The sequence below is a fragment of the Ictidomys tridecemlineatus genome, unplaced genomic scaffold (genome assembly GCF_052094955.1).
Source record: "Ictidomys tridecemlineatus isolate mIctTri1 unplaced genomic scaffold, mIctTri1.hap1 Scaffold_80, whole genome shotgun sequence".
NCBI lineage: Eukaryota > Metazoa > Chordata > Mammalia > Rodentia > Sciuridae > Ictidomys > Ictidomys tridecemlineatus.
Genome location: NW_027525947.1, coordinates 1,086,565 through 1,111,479, shown reverse-complemented (window position 1 = coordinate 1,111,479; position 24,915 = coordinate 1,086,565). Strand labels below are relative to the sequence as shown.

At 41.1% G+C, this 24,915-nt stretch overlaps 1 pseudogene; it reads left to right on the top strand.

Annotated features, from left to right (window-relative positions):
* Positions 1-24,915, top strand: part of LOC144374646 (neuronal acetylcholine receptor subunit alpha-7-like) — a 107,082-nt pseudogene that overhangs the window by 41,490 nt on the left and 40,677 nt on the right.

Sequence of the window (24,915 nt, the reverse complement as noted above, 5' to 3'; positions counted from 1 at the left end):
GGGAGTTGATTGTTTTTATCCAGGGCTACTTCAGATGAAGCTTGATTCCTGGTCCCCACCGTGTGCCTGGAGCTGATTCTCTCCCTGTGTGTCTTGTCTCCACTGTGTTGTCTTCCTGTCACCTCTGCTCCCTAGCTTTGCTAACTGGGGAGGTGTTTCCATCGCTGTTAGTTTCTGCTCTCTGGATCCTCTCCCAGGCTTCATTCCTCCAGATTTGGAACCTGTGGAGGAGGCAAGGGAGCCCTTCCTCTTCAGAAGGAAGCTCTTAGTAGCAGTTAAAAGTATCTGCTTTTAACTCTTCCTCATTTCCTGAGAAGGGTGGGCAGCTCTCTGGAAATGGGCTTCACTCTACAGGATCTAAATGGATGCGAGGTAAGGGGACAATTCCCTAGGAGAGCCTTCCTATCCGTGCACGCACAGGCAGCTGGCGTATCTTAGCGATACATCTTTTTCCTTCAATTTGACATTGAACATTGGGATTCACAGGGGAAGGAAAAATCAGTTGGTATTGCTGGGATCAAGGACCTAACCTCAGAGACACACCTGCCCCAATGTATCTGGCATTTATTCTTCCCAGAAGAGTCATTCAGCCTAATTGGCCAGTTCTTCAGTTTGTTTTTATGTGTCTGTTTTGGGATTATGTCAGTAAGGAATTACACACCGATATGTTGGGAGTGGGAGGGAAGAAAACTTGTGTTATACTTGGGTCTGATTTCTAAAAATCCCTTAAGCCTTTCTGTTTGCATTGTTCCCAAAGAGTTTTTCTAGAGCTATGCAGAATTAACTTTGATAGTTAAAAATAGAATCAAAAAATTAAAATCATTCTAGGGGCAGAAGTTTCCCAAGGATTGCAGTCTCTGTCTCAGTGAGGTTAAATAAGGAAATTGAATCATGGAAAAGCTCAGGGGCCTCCCCATGTTCATCCAGTCAGAGAGTGGCAAAGCCCAGGTCTGACTGTGATATCTAGACTTTTTACATTGCACTCGAAGACACATACCCTGAGTAGCCTCAAAGTAAGTGCAGGGAGGGAGATGTGATCTGTACTCTGCCAAGGCCAGGCCTGAGGTAAGAGAACCAGGGTGTCAGGAATGCCAATATCTATGCCAGTGACTCTGAAACTTCTAGATTTCAGGACTCCTTTACTTTCTTAAAGATTATTGAGGATGCCCCAAATTTTGCATACATCTATCAATATTTAACAAGTCAGAAATTAAAACTAAGAAAACTTTTTGCAGTTTATCCATTTAAAAAGACAATAAACTCATTACATGCTAACAGGAAAAGAATTTTATGAAAAAGACACTATATTTTCCCAACATAACACATTTACATGAAGGGGAAATTGTTTTAGTAGTTTGCAAATCTCCTTAATGCCTTACTTAATAGAAGGTAGCTAGACTTTCTTATTTGCTTTTACTGATGATCTACTATGTTCTGTTGGCTGTGCAGAACTCCAAGCAATGCTCATGAGGAAGGAGTGAGAAAGAAGGAAATAATTTCCTATGAGAAAACAAACAAACTAACTAACTTACTTTCTCTCTCTCTCTCTCTCTCTCTCTCTCTCTCTCTCTCTCTCTCTCTCTCCGATTTTCTCTCTCTCTCTGAATTTCTCTCTCTTTCTTTCTTTCTTTCTTTTTTTTTTTTTTTTGCATTCTGGATCAAACCCAGACCTCATGCATGCTAAGCATGCCCTCCACCACAGAACTACATCCCGAGTCTCATTGAGAAAAGTTTTGAGTCACTGATCTAAAACAACAGTTCTGCCCTCATCTCAGAAACCCAGGGGTTCCCAGCCTGTGCTTTGAGAACTTCTGCTCTGTACAAATACCAAAGAAAACTTTTTTTCCATTATCATAATCAAAGTGCCCATGGTTATGGCATAAATGTCAGGATGAAATCGTGGTTAAGAACATAATCATTCAGCTAGAAGAATAAGAGGTTGGATCTCAGCTTTTACTTTTGAATATAAAAGCCAGGAGTTTATTTTGTTTTGTTCCACAATTGATTATTTAAGCATTCCCTTTTCCCTTCGATTATAAAGGTAATATATACTTACAACAAAGGATTCAAACAGAACAGAGGCAAATAAAATTAGTAATTCTCATTATTAAATGAGAAAAAACAATTCTTTTAGCTTTGCTGAATTGCCACTAGGCCAAAGTGAGTTACACAGTGTGCACATGCGTGTCCATATATGTATGACATTTACAAGAATAAAAACTCTGTTTAAAGGTTAGCCGTGCCCTGTTCAGGTATCATAGAAATTCTGTTTAGTAAAGTGCTTGTTCATCTTTTGCCCATTTTTTTCTGTTGGATTATCTGCCTTTATTCTTATTGATTTGTAGGAGTTTATTTCTTACTCTATCAGTCTTTTGTCAGACTTAATATGTTGCTGACACAGAAAAAAATCATAGACTCTCAGTTTATTATTCTGTAAAACTAGGATAAAATATGGTTGGTGTAAAGATTAAATTGGACAAAAGAAGCCATCCTTGTTATAAACTATACAGTGCTACAAAAATGTGAATTTATATCATCCAGTGGTCTTCCCTGCAAGCAAGAATTTAGACATGGTTAGATCCAGTGTTACGTATTTTGTTTTGTTTTGTTTTCCTCAGCATCTACTCAAAAGCAAAGAAAGCAGTGAAATAATGTTGAATAATTCTTTCATAACTTCCAAAAGAATAGCTGCTGTAAGAATGCAAGATAGCACATTACACATCATCAGAACAGTTGTACTTAAATAAGATACACAATTATTCAGAAACATTGATTTTTTTTTAAAAAAATGTGTTCATATAAATCAAAGTGTGCTCTTCAGTGAAGTGCTCAAATTAAAAAAGAGGGAGGAGAGTCAGGCCACTTGACTCTGGGGTACGGTGCCACACTGACCTTCTTTGCTTCCATGATAGGCTTCTCCTGAGTCCTCAAGGCAGACAGGAGCATGTTCTTCAGGGAGATCCATGGGCAAGCAGCTGCACAGGGACAGCTGCTAATGCCGAGTGACATTTCATGGATTGAATGGTGTTACCCTAATACCACTGGCTATAGGAGGCACATAGAGCAGCTGTTAATATTCTCATTTCCAAGGAGAGAAGATTGAAGCCCAAAGACTACAAGTGCCTACTGGCTGGGTAACTGAGATTAGACCCAGAGATCTTTCTGCCCACATGGTCTGTGACTCTTCATTGCTGTCCTGCTCAGTGTGGACAGGGCAGTAATAGCCAGATGGTTGATCTGGAATTACTGAAAACAATTTTAAGAGTGCTATGGTCTGAATATTTGTGCCCTCCCCATTCATATGTTGAAATCCTAAGCCACAAGATGATATTGGGTGTGGGCTCCTTGGGAAGTAGTTCAGTCCTGAGAATGGCTCCCTCACAGATTGGACTAGTCCTCTCATAAAAGAGATTCCAGAAAGTCGATTTCACCCCTTTCACCATGTAAAGACACAGGCAGAAGACCACCACTTATGAACCATGAAGCAGGCCCTCACCAGACAGCAGAATTCAATTATACCAGCACCTTGATCTCAGACTTCCATTCTCCAAACTGATAAATAAATTCCTGTTGTTTATAAGCCTCTCAGTTTATATTGTTTTTAAAACATCCTAAACAGGCTAAGACACAGAAACTGCACTGCTTGCTAATTACCAGCCCTGGGGTACCTGTGGGATGCTGTTTTCCACCTGAATAGAGCCTTGGCAAGCTCCCCCATTTTATCTTCCAGGAGCTCAGGAACAATGTTCAATTACCACATTACATATCAGGCCAGCATATTGCCTGAAACAGGAAGTGCTTCATAACATTTGTTGAATGAATGAATGAGCAAACGAATGAATGAAGGAAAACTTGGCTGGACCACAGAGAAAAGGCTTGTGCACTGAGTAAGGGATTTTTGACTTGATCCTTTGTTCAGTGAAGTTGAAAGAGGGTGAACGGATTATGTTTGTGTTCAGAAAGCCCCATGTGGATGTGAGCAGAGGACAAATGTGAGTGTGTACATATGTGTGTATCCATGAGTCAGCATATTGCAGGTGGGAGAAAGTGTGAGACCTTGTCACCCTATGCGTGCGGCCCTGAGCCAGTGAGAGGAGGAAGGAGATGCATTTGGAGAGTGGAGCCCTGCGACTACAACGGGCTTCCTTTGGAGCCTCAGCAGAGGACCCCCCTTGGCATTGCTGTACTGTCAGGTGGTGGCTGGCTGCTGCTTGTTGTTGATTACAGATTGAAATGCTATACTTCGGTCCCATGCTGCCACACAGCACAGAAATCCAGTGTCACTCTAATGAGGTTTCCGTTTGGATGCTGGAAAGAAAAAAGCCTTTTAATTAGGTTGGTAGTAATTGAGCTCCCAAACCGCAGAAGCCTTTCTCTCAGGAGAGGAAGACACAAATGCAATTAAAAGAAGAAAAGGCACCTAAATGTGGAACCTTGCTAATTCTAAGTCCATTAAAAACAACAGCTGCTTAATAAGTTGAGGCAGCAGATTCATGTCCTGAAGAGCTTAAGGAATAGGAGACCGAACTGGAACTGAGCACGTGTACAGTTTTAACATATGGCTCCTCGTGTGGAACACGGAGAACTGTGAGCTCTACAACTTTTTACCATGAAAATATATTGGCTTGTGTTGTTTTGGAAAAGGAAATGTCTTTCCTCTGTTACAGAACTGTCAGTTTCTCCTAAGCATATCCCCTGTCCTGGAACCCTCTGAGATATAGTCCACTGGGAGCAGTATCCTCTCTGTGGTATCTGCCCAACCCCACCCGTCTCACCCTCAAAGGCACTCAGCAGGTGAGCAGCAGGGCACAGGGGCATGGATATGTTAGAGTGTCCCTGCCAACTTCTTACCTGTATACCACATTTTTATTTTAATAAGAAGCAGCATTCAATTCTCATTTGCATCCCTGCCTGCAGACTACACCCTGACAGATGCTAGGTGCTTTCAATCATTGGGCCTGTTTTTGGTGACTTCGCATTAGTGAACCAGGACAAGTAATTCGTATTACAGGGGAACTTGAGGTCTTAGCTTCCAGCCAAGTCTTCACGCTAACATTAATAAATACTTTCCCTGGAGAGGGTGTTAGTTGCTAATATACGGAATCCTTTAGGTTGCAGTTGAGAGGATTCAATACTAAAACGACAACATTCTAATATAACTATTGTATAAAAGTTGCTCAGTTGCCTCTTTGTGAATTGTTTTTTGCTAGACCCTGCTGGACTTGGCCAGTGATAAAGTACTGCTTGCATCCCAATTGTAAAGGGCAAGTTTGACTAGACTCTTCTTTACATGGTATGTTAGTTCACTTTCCATCACTGTAATAATACCTGAAGTAATCATCCTACAAAAAGAAAAGGTTTATTTTGGTCCATTGTTTTGGAAGTTTCTGTCTGTGATTGGTTGGCCTCTCCCTTTGGGACTGTAGCAAGACAGCTCATTGTGGCAGGAGCATGTGGTAGAGCAGACATGCTCAAGAGCTGCCAGGAATGAAAGAGAGGAAGAGGAAGGGGCTGGAGTCCCACTGTCTGTCTCCTTCAAGAGCAATCCCCTAATGACCTAAAGACTATCTACTAGGCCCCATCTCTTTTTATTTAATTTTTTTTTAGTTGTAGATGGACACAATAACATTATTTTTTTAATTTAATTTATTTATGTGGCACTGAGAATAGAACCCAGTGCCTCACACATGCTAGGCAACTGCTCTAACACTGATCCACAACCACAGCCCCTAGGTCCCCACCTCTTAAAAGCTCTAGTACCTTCCATAGCTCTAGGCCTTTGAGGGATACTTATGATCCAAACTGTAGTAGATGCTTGGTGTTTGAACAACGTTGATACACTGTGCTGGGCTCAGTGGCTGATGCACAAACTTGATACCTTGCTGGATCCCCATGCAGAAAGGTATCTTGGAAATGCAGAAAAATGGGTCCTGGAGTCAGACATATCCCAGTGTGAGTGTATTCTTTGTAAAGTTGCCTTACTTTTCTAACCCTTAGTTTACTCAGTTGTGTAGGATTTATTTTGCAGATGTATGGCAGGGACCTGACATGTTGATTGGCCAGGTAGAGAATATTAGAAGACCCAGACCCACAGGGATGTGGCAGAGCTATAGGCTACAGCATTCTCAACATAGGGTGGGGCTGCTTGACATGGGGCCATGCTTTTTTGGGAGGGAAGCATTGAATATTTATATTTGTTTAAAAGTACATAAATCTAGCAATAAAACTGCCTTTAAAAATTAAAATTTGCACCCAATTTTTAAAGTATGTAAATTATAAATAAGATAAATAGCACAGTCCTTAGCAGACATCATTTCTGGATGGTAGGGCTGCCCAATTTTAATTTCCTTCTTTATACTCTGCCATCCTTTGTAAGTGCTCTATAATAAATGTGTATTACTTCAGAATGAATAGAAAAGCTTAACTCTGGGGAAATGCTGCTGGCATAGATTTGGAAGTGCTTGGTGCATTCTAATTTGCACATACAACAATGATCCCAATAGTCAAATTTCTACATGAATAATTGTATCATTCCTTCTTTTGTAAAGTACATAAGCTGTATTTATGCTGCTTTTTTTTTCTTTTTTCTTCTTTCTTTCTTTCTTGTTTTTCTTTTTTAGGATGAGAAGAACCAAGTTTTAACCACCAATATTTGGCTGCAAATGGTAAGTTAAGACAGTGGCATCCTTGCTTCTGTGTCTGCCTATTTATGCTTCTGGGATGCATGTGCTTGATCAGCAGGGAAGGCAGAGGTTCTGTGAGGAAAAGCCCAGGCTGTCACCCCTGACTCTACACCTGCCAACAACGAATGCTGGAGGTGTCATGCTGCAGACTATAAATTTCTGGCTTAGAGAGTCCTTTAGGTTGGCATTGAATATTCAATACTGAATATCAGCAGGGCTTGATGTGTGCTTCTATTGTACTACTGGGTGATCTGGGGACATTTCAAAACCACTTCAGGCAAGAAAAATAATAAGATGCAGGGCAGCATTTAGATGGTCCCAACCTGTGCTGTAGCCGCTCCCTAGTGCTCTGCAGCACCTGCGTGTCTTCTGTACCCTCAAGAGATGCATGTTTGACTCAGTCTGAGAGTTTCTGTGCTATAAGTCTTCACATTTCATGCTGTAGTGACTTCTGCAAAAACCTCTAAAGATTATATAGATTGAGCATCCCTAATCTAAAATCGATAGTCTGAAATGCTATGAAATCTGAAACATTTTGCACATGACATTCAAACTCTTTCAGATTTCGGATTTTAAGTTTTTAGGTTTTTCAGTTAGAGATCTTCAACCAGCAAAATCTACACGAATATACCAAAATTAAAAAAAAAAAAAAAACTTCAAAATCTGAAATAGTTCCCAAGTATTTTGGATAAGGGATACTCAATTTGTTTTATATTCCTGGATTTTTAACTTGATATCTGTGATGCTAATCTAAATTCAATTAATTACAGGTGATATTGTGCCATCAAGTTGTAAATATTGAAATTCAAACATAAAACTGTTAGTCTTTATTTCACATGGAATCTTAATATCATCATCATAATAATTAACTCTGTGTCCATATCATTTCCTTAAAAAACAATATAAGCAAACCCTTCTTTTTGCTGTTTAATGTTTTACATATCCTCTTTTTCTCCTTGCATCTGCATTTCTGTTATGCTTTTCATGCAGGGTTTTATAAATAATGCAAAATAATTTTGTATTTGAAAGACTTTTATTAATCACTATAACTCATTTTTTTCTCAAATGTAAATGTTTACATAGAAATATTCCTTCAGACCATAAGTGTTTAAAAAGTTCTTCAGATTTGACTTAATATTGCTATTATTATTGGCACATTTTTATTGGTATAAATTTTAATACATAATAATACTTTTTATATTGGAAATTCATGTCTGTGTCAAGATGGAGGTTTGTTTTAAATTAATTTATGTATCCACAGGTGATTCTGTTATTTCTAGACACAAGAGAACAGAACAATACAGTTGTCATCATGAGTTCTTTAACTTAGTTTGTTAATAGATGCAGCAGCATCTTGAGTTGGTAATGAAAGACTTTTGTTAAAAAAATATTATTCAATTCTTTGAACTTCTTCCAGATTTTATGCACAAAATAACATTGTTTCCATCAAATGCATCAGTTGGCAACTTAATTAGTTTCTTCTTCATTTTTATTGAAAGCAAAAAATAAAAGGATTACCCCCTCACCTTTTAAATTATTTGTCACTCAGTTTTTTAAGGTAATTCATACACAGAGACAACTGCAGGCTGATCTTTATTGGTTCTTTGTATAGTCTCCCAAGATGAGTTAAGTGAAGAATGCCTTTCTTTGTAAAGTGGAGTGGGGAGGAGAAGTAAAAATGAGGGCCTGTGGTATTCCCAGGTGAGTCTGTGGGAATGCCATGCAGAGCTGAGAGAGAGAAAACAGATCTGCTTAAATCCATTTGCTAAGTGTCCCAGAGGTGCACTAAGCTATGCATGAGACCCCTTGCAGAACCTGCCCATAATGAGTAGGGTGGAGTCTAGGAGTTTTCTCCTGCAGCATTTAAAGCAGTATGTATGCTTCAGTAGGTAGATCCCATCCCTTTTCTTGTGCCCACCTATTCTAGCTTCCTTCCTTTTCCCTGGGATGCATGATTTGTTCCGCCCTGGAAGGCTAGCCCTGCCTCCAGTGGACATGCCCCATCCTCTGGCACCCGCTGAGAGCATCCCTTTAACAGTTGTCCCCACTACCTTTCTCTTCATACGTGTATCTGTGGGGCATTCACATTCATGCCTCTTTCCACAGTCACCCTTGTCTGGGTAGGGTAGATGGCAGTCCCATTATCCATCTGCACAACTCAAAAACCTCAGTGTCACCTTTAACTCTTGTCTTTCACATCTCACATCTGTTTCATTAGCAAATTCTGACATCTCAACATTTTAAACAGATCCAAGATCTAACCACTTCACATCTGGTCTAAACTGGCATCTTGTCTCATCTCCCGTAGTGTGGAGTCTCCAGGCCAGTCTTCTGTGCAGTGCTTGCCTCCTCTAATGATGTCTGTTCTCAACATAGCAGGCTGTGTGATCCTTTAAGATACAATGAAGGTTAGTCACATGCCTCTCAGGCTCATCTCTTCAGGGTGTCCTGCCTCCCTGTGGAAATTAAGAGCTAAAGTGCCTTAAAGTCAACTTTGATCACCCCCTGCTTAGACCATCCTTCCTTTCCCATCTTCTCTGTCTTCTTTCCTAGCAGTGTTTCCTGCCCTCTTGATGTAAGTAATGCAAACATTATCCAAATACATGTCCACCTCCGGGCCTTTGCATTTACTGCTGTCTCTGCCTGGAAGGTTCTTAAGAACCTGTTGATTTGCTTGATAACTTCTTATTGGTCTCTTCCTAAACAATTGTTTCAGTATGTCTTCCCTGAGCTCCTGTGTATTGCCCCAAACACTCCCTGCTACTTCCAGCCTACACTGTCCCCACTCTTTTGCAGTGCTAGGGGTTGAACCACAGGACCTTCACATGCTAGGCTAGTGCTCTACCACCTATCTACATACCAGCCCCCACTGTATTCCCTTTACATTGCTTCAATTTTTCTTCCAAAGCACTTCTTACCATCATACATATTTTGTATTCACTGGTGTTTGTTCCTAACCTCCAAAAGTTCCTTGCCTTGCCTCCACTAGCATGTGTGCACCAGGAGAGCAGGGCTCTAGCTAGATTTGTTCACTGTTAGGACCCCTAGCTCCTAACCCACTGCCTTTCCAGAATGGCCTAAGATATTACAATACAACATAAAGCCAACACCTGCATAACATTGGGACACTTCAATATAAGGTTAAGCTCTGGCAACTTGGGGGATGATACAGATGCTTTCCCCGTGCCCTCTAAGGAACAAAGCTGTTACTGATGTTTTTCTTACAAAATAAGTGCCATGGACAGCTCTCTCTCTCTCTCTCTGGTGCCCACCTATCTTAGCTCTAAGTTATTGGTTTTCAGCAGAGTATATGATACAGCAATATTTTAAAGGGTATTGGTTTTCAGGAAAAAATATATCTGGATTATTACTTACTGTATTGAGTTCAGGTGCTCCATAAATAAAAATCTTTGCTTTGGAGGATGTCACCAGAGATCTCTAAATTTCTTTGAAGCCCATCTTATTTCTAATTAATACTTGCATTTTCAGAAGCATCTGCAGCTTCATTTATAAAAAGTCTCCTTTACCTACTCAACTTACCTTTGGGAGCACCTAACGTGGAAAATACTTAATGAGGCCATGTGAGGGCACCTAGAAATGTAAGACACAGTTTCCACTCTCAGCCATTTACAATCAGGTTGTGTAATTAACACATTTAAGGAAATGTTAACCACTAAGAGATGATAAATGTTTGAGGAGATGGAAATGCTAATTACTCTGATTTAATCATTACACATTGTGTACATGTGTTGAATTATCACACTCCACTCCATAAGTATGTGCAGTTATATGCCAATTAATTTTTTTAAAGTCAGAAGAAAGTAGAAAAGCTTGACATAGCAAGACCAAGTGGTTTCTTAGAAATATTGCAGGGGACAGACTGATGGAAGGATGGAAGAAGTCAAAGGTGGGAACAATCCTGTTTTATAGTAATGGGATACAGGTGAAGTCCCAGACTCCTCTAAATAGGAAGATCTGGGAGCACTGGCATTCCATCATTAATTGATACTTCTTTTCAGGTGCCTGCCATATTGAAAACCAATTCTCTTATGGCAAGTGCACTTATAAAGCTGAATAATGACATTTATTTGGAATGGTGATGCAGAAACTGTGAAAGTACTCCAACTAAATTTTTAAGGCATCCCAAGAATCTTGGGTTTAAAACAACTCTTAACAGTTCCAAGGTTCAATCCTGTGCCTCTGTGTCCCCGGCTCCTGCTTGGTGCTTCAGTCTAGAAACCCTGGTGTTCTTATGTGTCACACCATGGACTTGGGAGATTTGGGCAAGAGATCCTTAACCAAGGGCAAGCTTGGAAGCTTCCCCCAAACCATTTCTAAATGGTCCTTGTTTTTGGGTTTCATCATGAGTGATCAGCCTGGCGTAACCTAGCCTGAGTAGTGGACATGTACAGGAACCAAAGCTAGATATTGAAGGCAGAAAAGGCAGAGTATCTGGAAAAGTAGTAATGTGGGCAGGAGGTAAACAGATTCAAGGAAAAGGCTCTGAGTCATGGGTTTTTATTTTCCACAGTTTTATGTTGCTGAATTCCTGTTCTGAAAATCTGAATCCACATAACTTTATCTCTAGGGTATTTAAACTCTGAGGTTAGTTTTCTGCAAATGATAGTTTTCCTACACATGCAAAATGGAAGAGGCAGAAGAATAAAAAATAATTAAATTCTCTTTGACCTAAAGTTTGTTGATTTTATTATCGTTTCTCCCAGTTGTCCTTGATTTTTTTTCTGAGTTTCAGATTATTCGGATAACCTTAAGGAATATGAAGTTGCTGATCTCTCTATTTAGTTCTTCATATTCCTAGGAGGAAGCAGTTGGTATATGGTCTCTGTAACTGTTTTATCACTTTGGGAGGTCTAACAGACCTAATCTGATTTAATGTATCAGAAGAAATGACAGCAGCCATTTCGTTATCTAAAGAGACACATGAGCCATTCAGAGACTTACATTTGCTTTGTTAAACTCTGTCTTCTTTTGATATCTTGCTCATTCTTCTCTTTAGATTTCCCAGCCTTCTTTTGTTTATTCTCTATTTTTAACCTTCTAATTTTAATTATGGTACTAATTGCATTCAATCATAGAATGTTAGATTGTAAACCAAATTATTTCTAAAATGTTTACCTTTTAAATTTCTGCATTTATTTTCTCTAACACATTAAAACGCAGCACATCATGGTCATAGTTTAGCCAGCCAGTGACCTGCTTAGGACCTTGATTGCATGCAGAGGATTAGGGTGGGGTGATTAAATCATTATATCTCACTGGGAAAGCAGTTTCGGAGCCAAGAGATGGAAAGAGGCTCTCTTTCCTTCTTGGTGATCAAAGTAGTTGATTGGAAGGGTTGTCAAAAATAGGATTGGATGGTGTTTTCTGACTCCAAATATGTGATATCTTTTTCAACAGCAACAACCAACTCTACAACACCAGCTGGGTGTTGAACAATTTAATTTAGTTCTGACACTATCTACCTTGAGTTAGCGTCAGAACCCACAAGCTTGAGAGCTCAGTCCCACAAGGCTGCCTCCACTTCAGACACTTGCTGCAAGTGGGGTGCCTAGGACACCCGTACTTCTACCTGCCTGAATGTACATTCAGGTGTTTCTACAACCCTCCTTCACTTTAGATTTAACATTCTTCTAGAACAGCTCACAGTTCTTGGGTGAATACTTAAGTTTACTGGTTTATTCTGAAGGATGTATCTCAGGAACACACAAATGGAAGAGACATAGGGCAAAGGATGGGGAGGGGTGAGGAGCTTGGACCTTTCTTGAGTGCACCATCCCCCATGCATCCCTGTGTCCATAGCCCTGAACCAGAAGTTCCCTGAACCTTTCTGTTATAACCCAGTTTTGTTTTATAACCCATTCTCCTGGAGTTGGGATGAGAAGAAATTGAAAGTTCCCACCTTTTAATAATATGATTGGCCTTTCTGGTGACCAGCCCCCATCAGGAAGCTACCTAGAGACCTAAACCTAAATCACTTCATTAGCATAAACTCAGGTATGGTCCAGAGGACCTCTTTCACAAAAGACTCCTAGCACCTAGGAAATTGTAAGGATTGGGAAAACCAAATATATTTCTTATTATACTAAAAGGTATATTTTTTAAAGGAAAGAAAATTTTCCCTCCCCCCTCCATTTCCATGCTGGTCTGTATGCACACACACACCAAAAAGTCTCCTATGACCTCAAGGTAGGTCTAATAGGGCCCAGGTGTCAGAATCACAGAAGAATCTAGACTCCTATTGTGCTTTTTAGATCAACAGCTCTTGTTCGCTGCATATCCCATTTATAATCCCACACCCTCTTCTCTTGAAGACTCAATGAGAAGAAATTCCAGAGGGAGAGAAGGAACAGAATATTCTATTGTATGGGAAGATCAGGGATTATTGCCATCTCTAGGTTCATTGATGCTGCTTTCCAGGTGCCACCACATGGAAAAGGTGCCAAGTGTTGTCTACAGAGATGTTGCTCTGTGCTTCGCCCCTTAGGGATCTAACTTCTAATTGGAAGCAAATGTTTTGAGAGGATAAACAACATATATCTGAAACTAGACTGTTGACAGGCCTTATTCTATGTCCTTTCATAGGAAACCCATGGAGGGCAGCAGAAGGTTCCTGCTCCAGTTCCCAACATCATGTTGGCCCTCACTCTTCTACATCTTTGGCCAGAGCTCAGTTATTATAGTTCAAGCATCCTGTAGGATTTTATATAATGGAGGAGTCTCTTTCTGTCTTTTGTTATCATTTATCACTTGACTACTAGAATTTTTACTTGCCACTGCACACATCATCTCATCTCATTCTTGCCACACTATGAGTTTTGTGTACATACAAGGAAGTTGCCACTCGGAAAGTGAGATTACCTATTTAAGCTCACACAGCAACACTGTACCAGAACCTTGGCACAAGCCAGGTCTGTTTGATTCCCAAACTCCCTGCAGCTCCATGTTTCTTTCTGTGGGCCAGACTGGCTTTGGAGTAAGGGAGAGCAACATGAGCAGTTGGTCAGCACTTTTAGAGATAGCATACAGTCCATGCTTTCATGGGGGCTGCCTTGTCAGTATACAGATTGAGTTAGAAGAACCAGCTCTGAAACAGTGCAGAGATCACTTTGCTTGAGATCATGTAATGCAATTGAGTCCTGACCCAGTGACTGCTTCCAAAGATACAGGACTCTGAGTCTTAGTCTCTTGTAAATAAGAATAGTGATCATGCTCTCCTCCATGGATTGTGATGAACATGGGCATGCACGTGATGCTGTGCTGCCACCTGGTGAGGCACTGAACCTGAGGAATATACACAGCTGGGTGTGCACATGCAGGAGGAGGTGTGGAGTGTTGGGGAGGTAGCATGCAGCCTGGACTGCTGCCTTTAGATAGGTCTAAGCTTGACTGACCAAGCAGTTTCTTTCCCTGTCTCCCTTCCATCTTCTGACCATTGTTTGAGCACATGGAAGAGTCCAGTAGGTTGCATCCCATGACTAAACACTTAAGGTCACTCCAGGTGAACTGGGCTGGCACGAAATAATCGCACAGAGTGATACCTTTTTATTTGGATCCTGTGACAGCTTCTCTGACCTTAGGGGTCTGTGGAAAGAGAGAGAAAGGAACATGTGCTGAACCCTTTTATTGGGAAGAAGCCATTCAAATGAGGCAAGGGGTAGGATTACAAAGGAATAGGTGAGTGTAGCTCAACTCCCACGGATGATGCCTGTACCTGAAGACCTGCCTTGCTATCTGAACTGGGACAATGCCCAAGTCACCACGAAATGTAGTGATTGGTCAGAGCCTAGTGATTCAAGACTGGAAGGTGTGGTCATTCAGAGTGGCTTCCCACACCAGTGCTTGCTTATAACTTGCTTATAACTCACCTTTCCGAGCAACTCCTGGATTCCTAGGGCCCTGATTAGCATTACTAATAGTTGCTATAATTGGCTTTATAATAATCAGTGACCAATCCAGAGATACATCCCAGGGTGAGATATAAAGAAAGCATAGAAATTGGTATGGAAGAGCTTTGTGCCCAGAGCAGGGAGAGAAATAAAGAGGAGCACAGGGCCAAGGGTCCTGAGAAAGATCAGACTTCAGAAAACACCTTTGGTGGCACCCAGATGTTCCTGACAGACAACTTGAACAAGACCAGCCCTTCCTCAGTGTTCTCCTCCCATACCCTCTCCAATAGCCCTTGTCTAATTAGAGACCATAGCAGGGTACTTCTCAGTCCTAAATACCCCTGATGAGGCTTCCCAATGATATTTGTTAACATATTCTCATTCTCTGAGGTCCCTGGCTGTAAAATGATATTATTTACCTTAGTATCTTCTCCTGTCTGACTTCAGATTGTTTCAACTCTCAGATAACCTTTGCAGATATACCTGCCCTCCCCAGAGTTTGGTTAGATGTCTGGGACATGGCCTTGGGCCCCTGTTGCCAGTATCAATAGTTCTAAACCCACCATGCCTCATCTATAATTCCTGAATTTCAACAGTTCTGAAAATTCATTTCTCCCTCTTCCCTTGATATTTTTGTAACCTTGCATCAAATTCATTTGATCTGAAATGAAATTGAAATTGATGTGCAATTGAAGCATTTATTTATCTCTCAGTGTAAATATGTAAGTTTCAGAGCAAAAATAACAGTGTTTGATTAAGGGACATCTGCCTTGGTTCCAGCTGGAGGTGTTGTATAGGGTACCTTTCTAAATATTGGAAAGTCTGTTCCAGAACATGGGTGGTCCCAGGGGAAATGAAAACAGAATGGGGCCTGATTATGATACAGTTGTATTATCTGCTGGGCCCACACCTGTCATCCTTGAGATGCCATGGTGGGTAGAGTGCTGGTTTCATGACACTGGTGGGGAGCTAGGGTTCCACCTCTATGGTCCCAATAGAATTTGGCCCTAGAAATGGCACGTTAGCACCTGATCCTGGGATGGAGAACCCCAGGCAAGAGCCTTCCTCTGTTTGTACAGTAGACACTCAGGAATCTAAATTAATTCCTGGACCTGAGTTTGTGCATCTATGAATACTTTCACATTCCTCACCTGCGTCCTTCTATCCTGACAGTGTCCCACTGTCCAGGCTCAGTGTTTGCATTGGTAGGTCCTGGTTTTAGAAGCATTGTTGTTGTAACTGAAGCAATCCAAATCTAAGAATATGCCCTTAGAATTTCTGAGAGTCTCCCACGCATTTGCACAGTACTGTTTTCATGGAAATAAATGGTATATATTTCCACAACCTGATTTTTATTCCAGTTGAAATAAATAAATTTATTTTTTTTCAAAATGTCCTTAGAATGAAAACTTGAAAAGCAGAAGAGTTATTCATTTGGCTAGAAGGAACCCATCACTGTGGGAGAGAAGGCTCCAGGGCATGCAGTGGGTTGGAATTAGCTTTAATGTTACCATCTAAATGTGGTCATGGTGACAGCAGAAACTTAAATGTGATTTTTATGCTATTCATGATCATTTTGGAAGGATTTATTTAATTCCCAGTTGCCTAATATTGTATAGACAGCAACTCAGTTTGTGTAAATATAAATGTCTGGAACTCTTTTTCACTTTGAATATACCTAATAATCTCTTACAAGAAATATAAGTAGGCCAGGAAGCAAAGTGCTGCTAATGTCATTGTCTGTGTGCCAGTCTTGGACAGATCACTATTTACAATGGAATATGTCAGAATATCCAGGCGTGAAGACTGTTCGTTTTCCAGATGGCCAGATATGGAAACCAGACATTCTTCTCTATAACAGGTAAGAACTCTGGACAAAAGGAAAAGTGATTTTTTGCTTGTATATATGTGGCAATCAAGCATATTCGAACATTTTATAGAAATGCTGGATATGCTATCTATAATTGGAACCATTGCTCCTCATGAAGTTTTGCAAGTGACCAGGACTTTGAGAAGCAGCTTTGTCCCCACCCCACCCCACCCCACCCCGGCTGGTATTTTCTGTGTTTGCATGCAAGTTCAGGTTTTCCCACATGTTGTCCAAGGTCACCTTAGGGGTCATGCATTATAGGTGCATAACACCTTTTCTCTGCATATTTGGGTATGAAGCATTCATGTGTAAGAGTACATTTGCTCTCTGAATGGCAGCGGTTGCCATCAACAGCAGAAAGTATGTGCCTATGGGATGTCCAGGTGGAGTCTTCTTCATTTGTATTAGGAGAGCTCTGTTGCAAAGGTGACTAAGTTCATAAAGACTCTCGCCTTTAGCTGGTCAGGGAAACAAGCAGCCCATGTTGCCCACTTGACATAAGTAAAGTATAATAATATTCTACTAGTTTTTCTCCTGAGGGCAAGAAACAAAGGATTCATCAATAAGTCAAGGCTGTTTGTTATGGAGAGCAGATGACTTAGAGCAAGAATCTAGGCAAGAAAAATTTCTAGGAGTAGTAAAATTATTTGTTAAACCACTTAGCCAAATAAAGATATCTAGACTATCTCTTCTATTTTATACATGATGACTAGATTAAGATAAAATAAATTTTCTAATGAGGCAGACCTCTTTAGTTCCATCTGGAGGGAGAACGGAGTCTGGACTTTTCAGGATTCAGAGAATGGTGTGACCATCTATCACTGTCCTCCATGGTCACTTAGTGAGCCCCCTTGAGCCAGCTAATAGGTTCATCCTATATTGCTCCTTCCAGAAGCCTGAACAATTCTGTTTCTTATGGACTTCTAATTCTGTTTTTGCTGCTGGGGTCTTATTTCCCTTGAATCATTGGACCTGTTTTTAGAAGAATATCTCCTCAGCTGCTGGCATTTTCTGCAGCTTAAATAAAGATCAAGAGACTAATGGGAAAGGCAATGGGAACTTTCCCGGGTACTGCTAGGCAATGTTCTTCACCTAAGTGGTGACTGCAAAGATATTTATTAAAAAACACCTTTAATCTCTAGGTACTCTACTTAAATATATTTAATATTTTAGAGGTGGGAAAAAAACAGTTTGGACAACTGAGCTTTGAAAACTGTCTAATGTCCAAGTATATAATCCCTTTTTGAGGGGATGAAGCATGTGAACTTTTATGCTGGACTTTGGGTCATCTCTTTCTTAGGGTCTGTATGAGTTTGCTAGGGCTCCTGTAAAAAGAGTACCATAGACTGGATGGCTTAAAAAAACAGACATTTGTTTGCACACAGTTCCAGAGACCAGAAGTCTAAGATCAAGGAGTAGGCAGGATTGCTCTCTTACAAAATATTTAAAACTATTTTAAAGTAACTATAGATTCATAGTAAGTTTCAAATATGTGTACAGGGAGGCCCTGTGCACCCTACACCCCACCTTCACCCATGTTGGCCTCTTACTTTAGTATAGCACAATGTCAAAACCAGGGAATTGACATTGGCAAAATTCACAGAGCTTGTTCAGATTTCATTTGTTATGTATTTGTGGGGGGGAGTCCATGAAATTTTATCACGTGTATCTTTGTGTAGTCACAATTGTGATACAGAACTTACCATTATCATAAGGCTCCTTTGTGGTACCTCTTGATAGCCCCTCCTGCTGTTCCCAACCCATGCCCAATCAGAGTTGGTTTCTTCTGATCCACTCTCTGCAGCTTACAACTGTCCATCTTCTGTGCTTGTCTATGTCCTAACCTTTTCTTAATATAATAGTTTTTCTCCTGAGGGCAAGAAACAAAGGATTTTCTGATTATACATCAGTCAGATTGGACAGTGACTACCCTAATAACCTCAATTGTTTTAAATTACCTCTTTAAAGGCCCTATGTACAAATATAAGTCACATTTTGAGGTACTGGGGTTTAGAATTCAACATACGAATTTTGGAGGTAGCAATTCAGATAGTAACAGGCATTATGGCCGACTGCTTATAAACAAAGCTCTGAGGTTGAACAAATCAGGATGTAAATTATAGCCATAAAATATGCCATATTTAAAACTTTTGATTATTCCATTTGTCCTTTGCACAGTGAAGGAAATGCCAACTTCACAGAGTTCGGAAGGAAATCTCTATGGATGTTTGTAGCATGTTTAATGTGGTACTTAGCAATGATAAACATTTAGTCATGGCATGTGTATTAAGAGAGTATTTTAACAGTTGAAAAAGAATGTGTTTCACAGTTCCTAATTCAGTTTTCTTCATCTGGAATCAATAATAGATTTTATAATAAGGCTATAAAAGATGGGTTTTTATATCTGTGTGTAAAACTGTTAACTCCCAAATATAAAAAGTTTGATGATTCAACTATTCTGGCTAAAGAAGAGTTGCTCAAGTGTTCTGTATAATTGAATTTGAAGGAGCAAAGATACAGTAGTTTCTGCCTGACATATGACACAGGCCCTCAGGAATAATGCCATATTCTTTCTATGCCTGGCTCAGAATTCTGTTTTTCTCACATCTGCCTTTAAGCTCTCCTTAGCAAATTTTCTCTTTCATCTTCTGCTCCTTTCCTGTTGACAGAGTCTTCCAGAATCGCTGATGGAGCATATAGAGGCTGTCATGCCTTATGCTTTAATTTTTCTGAGCAGTGGGATGTAGGACTTCTTTCTGAAGTAAACTGCTAAATGTATGGCTTTCATGCTCACATGAATCGTTTACAGAGAATATTATTTAAGCCTGTCTTAGACATGGCACCCATAATCTATTGCTACAGAACAAACTACCCTAAATTTAGTGGCTTAAATAAACAGAAAACTCCTATTATTCTCAGGATGCTGTGGACTGACTGGACCCATGTGGCTGGGCTGGTTGTCTATTCCATGTAACACTTTCAAAGAGTAGTCAGCTGGAATTAGAATACCAGGGAACACAGTCACACTGCTGGAATAAGCTGGCTGGCAAGAATGTTGGCAGTGGCTGGAAGCTTAGCTGGGGTTGAGTGTTGTGCCACTTGGGTTTTCTTTTCCTGTCCTTTTCCACAGGTGCATATGTCCCCCCAGCTTGGTGGTTGGAAACAAGAGGAAAAAAGTAGGGGCTGCCCGGCGTCTTTGGGACTGAGCATGGGAGTCCCAGAATGGTCTGTCATCCATTCTGTTGGGCAAAGTAAGCAGAGGTGCAGAGTCAAGGTGGGGGGAATTGGTCCCATCTCTCTAGGCCATGCAGGAAAGGATTGAAGCAAAGGTGAGCTCTAGGGGAGATTAGCTGTCAGATGCTAAAGAAGGAAAATGATGAAATTGTGAAGGTCAGATTAAAAATTTGGGGAGAACAGGAAGAACAGACTAGGCATGCATATTGAAAGTACTGGCTAAATGGAACACTCAACTAAATTCATTCTGTAAGAGGATTAGTGGGCTAAGAGAGATTGTTTCAAACTAAAACATCGTTGGATAATTCCTAGACTCTATTCAACAGCTTCCCTTTGCTGGCTAGACGTACTGCATGGGCCCCCAGGTATGTATGGACTGGCCCACCTTTCTAAACCTGCTATTCCCTAGCCCCACTGTCTCACCTCATTGATACATGCTGAGTCTTCTGCAGACAGGCTATTTAATCAGAGTTCCTCTTTGGGTGAGGAATTCCCACCTCCCTTATCCTTTCAACCTAACAGAAAGGGGTTCGTGTCCCTACAGCACTTAAGGGCTTCTCTTTCTCAGGGGACCTGATAGAGCACTTAATACATATTCATGAACAGATAAAGTGGAAGGAGGATATAGGAATTAATAGGAGGAGGAGCTGAGAGGATGTTGCTAAGAATGGCCAGAGAAGAAATAAAGCAAAGAGAATAAATCATATTGGCAACCCAGAAAACATTGAAATATGAAAGAGTCCAAAAATTGACATTGGAATTAGCAAAAATGGGTTTGTCTTTAGTAAGATCCTGACCTCCTGATATTCTGTACTTGGGGATTTTGAGAGATGCCAGCTTAATATTTCTTGCCAGCTGCCAGACACTCATAATCCCATGTTCTGCTCAGAGACTCATTTGTTGGTTCATTAGTGTGTGAATGAGGGTACAGGGGCTTTTACTGAAGGAGGGGGTTAAAATGCTATCACTCTGAAAGCCAGGGTTTTTAAGGAGCGTTGAGTCCAGTGATGCCTCACAAACACGTCTCTTATTTCTCAGTGTATTCCAGGTTGATATTGGAGCCCACGTGTGAGCCACTAATGGTTTTTGAGATATAATGCATTTTCTGTGCTTTGAAGAGGCTGGGTCACTGCAAAACAGCTATCTCTGCATCATTTCTGGAATAGGTTGCTGAATTTTCTTGATGGATGGGGAACCAGTTATGTGTTCCCAGCCAGCTGGCCAGGCTCTGAGGAGAGGATGGGCGTTAATAAAAGCTCTGCCCAGTGCTGATTTCAGTAGTTTCTCGTTGCTTTATTTTGCTTCACTTGAAGCCATCAGCTCAAGGATTTTTCTGAACACAATATTGCTCAAAGTGAGTAGCAATTATAGATGGTTTGTCACGATGGCCTCTTTTGGATGGAATTGAAAGCCTTGCCAGTATCAGCAGTCAGCTTGCAGAAGGTCTGAATCCTAGGGACATGGAGGCCACCCTATGCCATGCAACAGCAGGCAACTGACTCAACCCCTCTGGCTTCATTTTTGATGAGCATATTTAAAGATGTTTTGTAGGTTCTGAAATTTGAAAACAGTGAAGAGTGCTAATCATCCATTTCACAGACTGTACAAAGCTGCATTTGCCCATCTATAGGTTGATGTTTTTCTTTACACTTTTATGTCACCCTGTGATGATAGCAGAGCCTTGGAAGTGACAACGTGTACAGGGCATTCTGGGTGCGTTGTAATATAGCTTTATAAGAATTCTTAATTGTGCTAATCAATGAGGTGCCAATGGAATCAATTTATTCCCTTTCCAATGGTCTTAGGTTCCCCCAGAAGTCAAGCCCAGACAGATTCATGTGTTTTTTGGGGGTAGTCATAACCGAGAAGCACTATTGGGGTAGGGGTGGGGTGGGTGGTTACTAAGGCAAGGAAAGAAGGAAAACCAATCAAAGACCCATTAAAAGTTGCTTTGTGGGCAGTTGGGGTCCACTCCTACTGGGAACCTCTGAGAGACCATCTCAGAGATGCTTCCAGAGATGTGAGTTTCATGGCATGTCTGGCAATCCTACTCCCTGCATGGACCAAGTGTGCTTTGGTAGTCAGAGCCTTGAGCTGGGTTGCAGATCCCCAGAGGAAACAGCTGTCGGGGCCTTGGGTGTGGAAAGGATGGTTGTCAGTATGGCCTTCCATAGCACAGATGGGCCATATGCTCAAATTTCAATCATTTTCACCTTGCTATGATTGTAGATCCAGTCTTGGCTTTCTGGGACACACAGCAAGGATGTGAGTGGTAGGGAGAGTGTCTGAGGACTCTGGCCAGCTGGGTGTCCTCAGCCAGAGCAGAGTAGGCAGGCAGGTTGCAAAGGTAACTGGGCTAAACAAAAGTTCAGGCCTGCTGAGTATTTCCTGGGGGTGTCACACAGGGTCTGCATGTGGAATGGGATCACTCACTTTCAATGTTGTCACTGTTAACATCGCCTAAATCATGGTATTTGTGGACCAGAATTAAGTTGGCCTGCTGGTGCTCAGAGACCCATAATGCAGTCATGGTTAGCCTTGAGGTGGGAGGGTGCTGAAGGCATTGTTAAATGGTTGTCAGGAATAGTTCTTGTATGTGGTAGGAATCTTCAGGTGAGCAAAGATAGTTTTGCTGCTGCATTCTCAGAGAAGAAGGCTTTAGCAATGTACTGTTGGGATGAATCTGCATTATCAAATATTCAGACCTAATCTGGAGAGAGGCTGTTTCTAAATAGTGTGTGGGCAGAAGGAGAGGAGGAGAAGCAGTCTGTTTTCAAGAAGTGAGTGGAGCCAGCCAATCTATATTTACATCTCTAAGATCATCATCCGAATGGTTCATCATAGTCTCTCCTGATCATCCTGGGTTCTGGTGCTGTTTGTTTTTCATTTGTTCATCAATCCAGTCAATATTGGATGAAGGCTCCTTCACTATTATTGTACACTGTTGGGGGAACTGAGGGTGCAGCCATGATGAAACCAGACCAAATATCTGTCCCTTAGAGAAAGAGAAATGGAATTTTCGAGGGGAGAGCATGCACCAATTGAAGGTGCTCCCAGTAAAACAGCAGGGGAGGGGGGAAGGGGATGGCATAGCAAGAGCTAGGACCAGAGTCAGAGGTGAGACCCACAGAATAGTACATCATGTGATGTCAAGGAGGGGAGTGTTCCTGACAGAAAGAGCAGCCAGGGCAAAGGGCCTGTCAGGAATGCTTGTGAAAGACTTGGAAATTCAAGAAAGAAGAAGACAATTGGGCTTTTACTGAGTTCACACCTTACTGGTTATCTAATTCTGCAGTGAACTGTGCCCATCATGGTCTTCCACCTATTTTTCAACTCTGTAAGTTCTAGAAAACTGGTAGTGAAGCAAATGATTTTAGTCCATAGAGAAGCAAAAGGACTTTGTGAGGTGGTAGGTTCCTCTATTAACAGATTGAGATCAGCATTCCTAGATTCCTGGTTACATTTATGTGTGTCTCCTGGGTGCTCCTCAGAATGGTTTTAGCACCTTGAGGTTCCCTCATGAATGAGTGACTTAAATGCTGTCTTTGACACATGTTCATTTTATACTTGTACAAGTGCCATGGTTTTATCGTTTAAAAAAATGTATCTTTTATGGTTGCCTTAAGGCAGGAATATGTCATCTAGATCTATTCTAGGAACAGAAGGGGACTTTGTGGCTGTTAAGGATGGGGAAGGGGACAAAGTCAGTCACCAGAGTGGGTCAGAGACGGGATAGGGAGTGGACCAAGTCTGGGAGTTCTTGGGTTTCACTCTGAGTGAGGTGGAAGAGGCTCTCACCCTTTTTCTTAGCATTTTCATTTCACTTCTTTTTTGCTTTGAATAATTATAAAAAGATTTATTCTCCTTCCACCTTGCTGTCAACTGACTTCCATCAGGTGATTTTGTCTAGAAGTTACTCTCTGTTCTTTTCTGCATTGTTCTCTCAGGGCATGGCGTACACATGTTTTACTTTTGTTATTTCCTCTGGCCTCTCAGTAACACCAAGAGGGGAGGGAGGACAAGTGAGTCTGCACCATAAGCCAACCACTGTGAACCCAGCCATGGGTCCACCTTTGACCAACTGGGAGCCATTTGTCTTTCTCCATGATTCCATGAACACAGGCCCAGAACACAGGCCCACACTTATTACTTCGGCATGTTGGAGCCAAACCCTTTTTATTGGGCACCCACCTAGTTCCAGGGCACCAAAGAAGCTTCCTTCTTTCTTTGTCAAATTGATATGCATATCCACTTTTCTCAAGATAAGAAACAGGTGCTCAGTCACATTCCTGAGGCCAGCCAGCTTGGCCTGCCTGACTCTAGATGTTGGCTTACTACTTGCCTGTCTCTGGTCATGTCTGGAAAGTCCATGTACTTTTAGTGCTCTTGTGCTTTGTTTTTTTTACAAGTTAAGTTATAGTGTGCTATTACACAGTAGGGTGACTACAGATAACAATAATGTACTTGAGTTGGTAATTTTTCACCACTGTAACAAATATATGAGATAAATAAACTTAGAAGAAAGGCTTATTTTGGCTCACAGTTTTATCATGGGGGGAGCCTGTAGCACAGGAAGCCAAAAGGGAAAGAAGATAACTCTGGGTCCTGTAATCCCCTTGAAAGCATGCCACCAGTAACTTAAACCCTCCCACTAGGTCCCATTATTTAAAAGCTTCCACCACCTCCTAGTAGCACTGTGGGTTAGGGATCAAGGTGTAACACATGGGCCTTAGGGGGGCATTCCAGACCCAAAATATAACAGTATTATATATTACAAAGGATGTAGAAGAGAGGATTTTTAATCTTCACCACAAAAAAAAAGAAAGAAAAATATTTAAGGAGATAAATATGCTTATCCTGATTTGAGCATTATACAGTGTTCACATGTATGGAAACATCAAATGGTACCCTAAATGGGTATTACTTTTTGCATATAAATTTTAAAAACTAAAAATGAAACAAGAGGAATAACTCCTTTCTCCCTCTGTCTGGATGTGGACTGACTTCACTTTCAGGTCTTCTCTGGGACACTTTGCCTGCCTCTGCCTCCACCTTTCCTTTCAATTCTGGAAATAGTGAGTGTGTCTCTTCTGGAGCTGCTGTGGGATTTTCGTATTGATGCCTTTAAAAAAAATAATAATTATAATTTTGATACTAGGGATTGAACCCAGGGCCTTGAACATGCTAAAAAGTGCTCTACCTCTGAGCTATATCCTCAGCC